We start from the raw sequence: 7,661 nt of genomic DNA, 5'->3' as shown, positions 1-7,661 counted from the left end.
TCCATGAACTTGAGCTCAGTGACTGGGGAAGTGGTTGTGTGGCATCGGTGACTTCTTTAAATGCCCCGACATGAAGAATGGATGGCTCAGAAAGGGTTTTCTCAGAGAATAGGAAATGGAGGGTTTTTCTTTCTTTCTAATATTTAAAGCTTAACAACGTCCCAGTGCTTCCAAAATATTCCTCATACTAAAAATGTAGCAGGAACTGCACCCTAACATGCCGTATTTTAGGAAAGTCACCCTCTTTCCTGGTCTTGTGCATTGTTGCTATGTACAGGAAAAGTGATGCTGTACACATCCTTACCCATTTCCTCACACAGAACGACCACCGTTAGTGATTATGGAGTAATTTTCCTCCTGAAATGTAGAGCCAGGAAGACTTTGGGGAAAATTTATTGAAAAGTAGTTCCATGTGCAAACATTGTGTGAAAAACATCAAAGAGGAAAACACAATACTCATAGAAAAAGAATCCCACAGCAGAACGTTATCTGGAAATTAAACTTGGGGAAAAAAAGCCTAGAAATAGAAGAGAAGGCGATCACTCTAAACTGAACTAGTTTTTCTCATCACCGATGCTTCCATACATGCTTAATGCTATTAGCAAGTGATGCTAGTCTAATGAATCGGAGCTGGGGTGAATACAAATACACTTTTATGTTTTTAATTTAAGTTTAAATCTGGTGCAGATGTTCTATCGTCATTATTAGCGAGTTAAGTTACTTCACAAGTCATTTACACATGAAAACACCTAAAAGACAACTTTTATGTGTATTTCCAAAGACCTGTTAGCTGAAAAACTGGCATCTCTCAGGAGACGGTGCAATGTGTGCCAAAAAGTTTGAGGAAATTGCATAAGTGGAGAACAAAAGAAAAAGTGGCAATCCTAAAAATAAAGATATAACCATCTAAAAACATGTACAGCAGATGAACATCATCTGAAAGTCATGTCCTTAAGAAACAGGAAAAATACTCACACTTGTATTTTATTTGCATTTATTTATTTTTATTTGTTTGCTTTTAAAGTCACTACATCAGCGCTAACATTGACAATTACATAACGTTTTTATTAAACACATATTTGGTTGTTATGGTTCCTCGATAAAAAGCTGAACTAATTACAATAATTGAACTGGACTTTTCCATGTTTGTGCTGTTAGCACCACTTTAAGGGAGTTATTTAACATAATATGTCATTTTCTCTGTGTTACAGACCATCCAAGGAGACTTTGTTTGACTTTTAGTCTGTCATGTTCTTTTAGCTTTACCATTTTCTTAGTTCATTTGCTATAATTTGTGACTGTGTTGCACTTGTATGGTTTATTTTGCCTGCTAACCAAGCTAGCTATCGTTAGCTAATAACCTAGCACTGCACCCTTTCATCCAAACACAGTCACTTCTGACTAACAGAACTTCAGCACTAAGGCCTCAAAATCAATGGATGTTTATGCAGTCTATCGTTAACATGAGTCATTCCTGTGTTCCCAGGGTCCTACGTTCTCCAGATTTATGTGGTACATAATCGGAACATGACAAGAGATCCTGTGTTCCCAGGGTCCTGATGCATGTACCCTAGCTTTATAGCATATATTCAGAACCTGAAAAACACATTACCCAGGTCTGTATGCACTTATGACATGGGCTTTTGTGGGAAGTTCTGGGATTTTGATAGCCACCGGTGTGTATAGTTGTTTTAACACTACCCCCAACCCCCAAGAAGTAAAAATATTCAAGGAGAGGAGTAATGAAATCTTTTAACTTAAACTGAGTCAAAATGAAGTATTGTAATGGGAAATATGGCACCCATAAATATAGATATGCTCCATTATGCTAACAGCTGCTCCTTAGCGTCATTTTGTTTGTTTTTTAGACTAAAATGCGTAAATTCAGTCGAATAAAAAGTCAACCAATGCAATGAACATCCACAATTAAACATAAGAATGACCCACAAATAAAGAAAATACTCCATAGGTAGAAAAATAAACACAACTCATGATGACTTATCTCTGATCAAATACCAATAAATAAACATTATCCTGAGGTAGGTCAGCAAACCCACCGAGATGCTTGACAAGGTCCACTGGAGCTTTTAAAGGTTGTTTGCCTTTGGAAAGTTGGTATTTTCACCTTCTTTTATAACACAATTAAGTATTTCAAAGGCTCTTGATATTTGGAGAGCAGTGACCTCTGTGCTCCTCTGTATTCTTTCGCCCCCATCACACGTCCCTGACAACTGAGAAAAATGTGCATTAACCCCTCAAAGCTGGTCGGTGACACTGCATGGCCCGGGGCAGGCACCTCTCCTCCTTGAAGCCGGACAATTTGATTTGGAGGTGGAGACTTTCAAAGCTGAGTCATGGATCAGCAGTCAGCGAGTGGCTTTGCCTTTTTCTTTTTCTTCCCTTGATGGTTGTTTTGGATGAGGGGGTTTGAGAAAGCTGCAAAAACCTGACCGACACCAACAAATAAAGAAGCCACTGCTGGGAATAACTGAAGATTTGGTCACTTTGGTGTGAGATTGAATGCTTCGGTGTGATTTTGGTGAAAGACATCATTATACACAACATAGACTGTGTGAATCAAGTTCACATGGTGCAGGAATGTCTTTAAATCAAGAGTGGCAGAGCTCGGCTGATAAATTATGACACCCGAGCTCGCTGTATCAGTCGACATATCTTCAATGCGCAGCAGAGGAATCTGATTAAGGCCTGAGGTAATGGAAACCAGGGTCAGCTTGTACAGCTCAGCTCAGCTGTCACCTACACATAGGTATTCCCAAAATACTCATATCCCTTCAGGTTCAGTCAGATAAATAAACACTGTCCTCACTAAGGACAAAAGTAATTTTTTAAAGTCTCTTCATGGCAGCTTGAATGTACTAAACCAATCTGGTGTTTAGAAAGCAAATAAATAAGAGAAGACGGGGTTGGATCAAGGATGAAAATAAGAACAGTAAAAATAAACAAAGGAGAAAGAGCTATTGAGAAAGTATTTCCTTAACAAGAGGGGAACAAATAATAAATTATGGGGCCCCTCTCCCTTGAGGCTGGACTGGCATGCCTCAGGGTGTAAGGAAGTGGGCATCCTTCTCTTTTTATAGGGGTCGTGGACAGGCCTCCACTGTGGGAGCATCACATAACACAAGGACAGAGCCCTGAGAGAAAACTGCTTAAAGGAATGTTTGCGCACACAAACACACAGACCGAGCTCGTCACAGAGTTTATAGGCCGTGCAGCGCTGAATGAAGACGGTGACTGCGTAAACCCTCGTGTCCCTCATCATGTCATCACTGCAGTTTCTCCCCTTCTCATATCTGCAGTCCCACTTGGCCTGTATAACTGAGAGGCTGCTGACAGCCATGACCCCACATTTACCCCACGCTCCCCTCGCTTCTGTCCCAAAGCAGGTGGCAAACACCACCAGCATGACACTCTTCATCTTGATTTGCTGTCTATGGTCATTTTTGATGCGTTGGATTTCCTGGCTAACTCTTGAGGGCCATGACATCGTGAGATAAAGGAAAGTAGCTTTTTAAAAGTTTCCTCAAACTCCAAGCAGCGTGTTAGTCACAGCCAAAGTTGATAAAAGCTTCTGTTTTGTCCCAAATGAATCAACTTCACGGGGCATGCTGTATGGAAGTGGATAAAAGCCTGGCCTACAGGGCACAGCCAGGATTTGTATTCCATACGCATTAAAGCATGCTAGCACTTTTTAAGCATAGCGACTTTATTTTCAGCTTAGGGCTTACACAGATCCAACCATTTGCTATATTGGATTCTTGGCAGATGGCCTGCAAGGATCTTGGCCACCCTTGAATTTAGTTCTCATGTTAAGCTTGACTAGGGTTGCCAACCGTCCCTTAAAATACGGAATCGTCCCGTATTTAGAAAAAAAAGCACACGTCCCGTATTGAGCTAATAAGGGACGCACTTTGTCCCGTAATACAGTGAGAATCAAAAGTAGTCTATAAATGTTAATGGAATTAACGCTTTGTTTGAAAACATAATTCCCAGCCCCTCTCCTGCTTTGTGACCAATGAGCTGACAGCACACTTATGACAATTCGAGTATGACAATTCAGATTACCGCTCATCTCATTGGTCGAGGAAAGGTCGCTTACGGAGAAAATACCGGAAGACAACAGATGACCACAACAAGAAGCATGGCCAACAGGGAAACAAACGCCGACACTGCGGTGCAAGTCTCGGACGACAGTACACCTAAAGCTGGGCAGACACTGTGCGATTTTTTCAGTCACGTTATTCAGCTCCTGCTCAAACTGCACGATTGACTCGCAGGGGTTAGACGTTGGTAGGTCACGATGCAGAGTCTCACACTATACGGCCCGATGCTCTGATGCGACCTGAGAGCTCACACTGTGCCAACATAACATGAAGGTTATAACAGAAAATCTGTCGCTCTCTCTCTCTGTCTTTCACTCACACAGACACACCACCACCATCAACTTTGCTAAATTGCTAATGAAAAACATTGATCAGGCAGCTGTGATTGAGCAGCGATGTAGATCCAACTATTTTCACGGTTGTTGTGGTCGTGATCATTTTGTGATGCCACATCGAAAAGGCTCGGATGAGCTTTCCAAAGTTCTACAAGTGCCTCCATCACTTGTGTCCAGATCACAGGCTGCACTGCCGAGCTGCGCCGTCTTTTTCACCAACGTTTACGTTTGCGCGTGAGCAGTGTGAGCGCCTGTGGTGACACCCTCACGAGCGATTGATGATCGGGAGCTGGTCGTGAGGTGTTAATCACTTCTCGTTACCCCACGTATACTACACGACGCACGATGAAGGCCAAAATCGGTCCGATCACCAAAACGGTCGCACGACTCAAAAATCGTCTCAAAATGGGCCAAAAATCGCACAGTGTGAGCCCAGCATTAGAGCAGCAATGTTTGTTCCCCTCAGAGAAAGGGAAGAATGGGAAAAGGAAAACACCTGGCTGGAAAAAGTTAATATGGGCATGTGCAGTGAATATCAGCGCTATGTGGCCAGAAGTGTGATAATATAATTTATTTTGTGTAATAAACAACTGCAAGGATAGATGATTACAACAAATAGATCACTAATACATAAAAGTAATACATAGATGAATAATGATGATGAGTTAAGATGCGTAATCATGGGAACAAGCGGGTTTACAAACAGGAGCAGCTGATTAGCATTAGAAAAGCTGAAATAATACCTCAACTGAAGCCAATTGTACTAAATGCACTAAATGTGCACTGTTACAAGAATATTTTTCTTTCTATTGTTTTCTATTATTTTAAGTTAAGCAGGACAGAGTGCTTTTAAAGAAAGATTTACTTATATTCTCAAAAGTTAAGCATGACAGGCTTCTGTTTAAGAAGGAGACCTGTTTTACTGTGTTAATGTTGTCATTTTGAGCTAAAAATAAATGGCTAAATGATCATTTGTTTCACATGAGTTCATATCACAAAGAATAGAATATGCATCTACTTAAATCAACTTCAAGTCAAATGGTTAAAAAAATAATTTCACACACAAAAAAAGAGCTAGAAAATTCACCACACTGGGAAGGGTGAAGACAACTGGGTCGCCCGGCCCTGGCCACGAGGTGTCCCTTATTTATTTTTCAGGGAGTTGGCAACCCTAAGCTTGACCGTGTCAGTAAATGGGCTGCTCCCTGCACTTACCCTAAATATAGGAACTTACATCGTGGTTGTAATGGTTTCTTATCAGTTGGGGGGGAAAGTATGTATGACATAGTTGCTGATATATGTCCTCCCACCTGCTTTAACACTAGCACTGATTATTTTCCTGGAATTTCTTTGTTGATAGCATACAGCAGTCTGCAGTGAGTGCACATTAATGCACTACATGAATGAACACAATTAACAAAAATACTGTTGTCTACTACTAAAGTGTTTATTTAAAGCTAATTTGACCTGCTTTTGTGCAGCACGGTGGTTAGTACTGTTCCCCCAAAGAGAAATTGTCCCAGGTTTAAGTCTACTGGCTGAGGTCTTTCTGTGTGGAGTTTGAAGACCCCCTGTGCATCTATGGGCTTCTCCCAGAGACATGCATGTAAAGTTACCTGGTGATTCTAATTTGGCCATAGGTGAGAATGGCTGTCTGTTATGGAGACCACAGGACATCCAAAGTTCTTGCGAGAAAATCCCCATTTTGTTGCCTTTGAAGTTGTTGGTTTAAAGAAAGGTCAATCACTTGCAGTCAGTTAGGATTGTCAAAGTGGCTTTGGTGCATCAAGACAGCAATTAGATTCAGTCTACTATCAGCCTGTGATTGAATGGGATTAATTTGGCAATTACCTGCAGTCTCTTTGGGTTAATACGATGATTAACTGTGAAAAATTGACAAAAATCACAAATCTGTTGCCATCTGCATACAAACCCCCCCCCAAAATATCAAAAAATCATATTAACTACTATATTCTGCTTCTTCTCTTTGAAGTTGAGTACAACAAAGAGAGTCAATTTGAGTCAAAGAGAGACAGTGCAGACAAATTTCTCTCATTGCCACAGTCTGACATAGAATGATTACAAAGTCCTGGCAGCCCGTCTCCATTTATATCCATTTGTAAAGCACTTGGTAATTATTTGTAAATATCCACCAATATGAGAGTGACTGCAGTCACTTTGAGTTTAGAGACAGGTTGCCTCTCACCAGGTGACCTTTGCAGTTGCCTAGTGTTTAAAACTAGTACTCAAATATTTATCCAGAGGTTGAGGGTGCTGCATGCTCAATTTCTGAGCAACTTTGTTGCAAACTTGTTGGCTGGAACTACTTGAAATCATCAGACAATCATGGATCGTCCATAGTCACAAGGAGGTTGATCCTTTTCTCACTCTATTTTGACTAAGCCTTTGTGAGTGATGAACTGTCTAGAGAAAATACCTGGAAACACAGTATCCTCATCTAAAAGGTAGTGCTAGTTATCTTAAGGCATGCTAAATTATGCAGCTAAGGAAATCCCCCCCCAAAATGGATTCTGTTCATCTGAACGTTGTTTTATCAGTGGGAGAAATGTCTCGTCACTTATTCTAGTGACTTCTTCAGTCTCAGCTTACTGCATGTTTCCACAACCTTATAAACAGTACATTTGCATAATGACTGAAACTAGAAGCACTGAATAAACAATGGTCTGTGAGGTCAGTTTTCATGATCATTAATATGCAAGTTGCCACTGATCAGTGGTCAGGACAGTTTGCATTACGTCATTATGCAAATATAACTTGGATGCAAAAGTCACTTGGATGAGTGACGAAACGTTTCTTCCACTGAAAACGCATCGTCCAGATGAACAGAATCAATTTTTTGGGACTAGTGCTAGTTAGTGTGTTGCTAACTTGTCTGTCATCCATTTAATGAATTGGTAGCATAAAGTGGGTTTTCAGAGCTTGAAAATAGCTGCTGATAACAGTGAGATTGAAGCAAAGCAATACAGTTATAAATCAAAACAAGACCCTAAAAGACACTGATGTCAAACTAACAAACTGAAAGATGCTAAAAGGCTCTGTAAAGCTAAAATACAAAATATGGCTATTGCTATAAGTATCCCACTTTGTCAGTGCAATCAACACCTTTCAAGTAGCGGTCCTTAATAAAGATGTGTTGGGATTTACATGATTTGCAAAGAGCCTATAAAAACATTTATTTTTGTTA

The sequence above is a fragment of the Diplotaxodon limnothrissa genome, linkage group LG2 (genome assembly GCF_057381915.1).
Source record: "Diplotaxodon limnothrissa isolate DT_005_m linkage group LG2, D_limnothrissa_male_GT1.1, whole genome shotgun sequence".
Classification (NCBI taxonomy): Eukaryota; Metazoa; Chordata; class Actinopteri; order Cichliformes; family Cichlidae; genus Diplotaxodon; species Diplotaxodon limnothrissa.
This window is presented reverse-complemented; position numbering follows the sequence as displayed.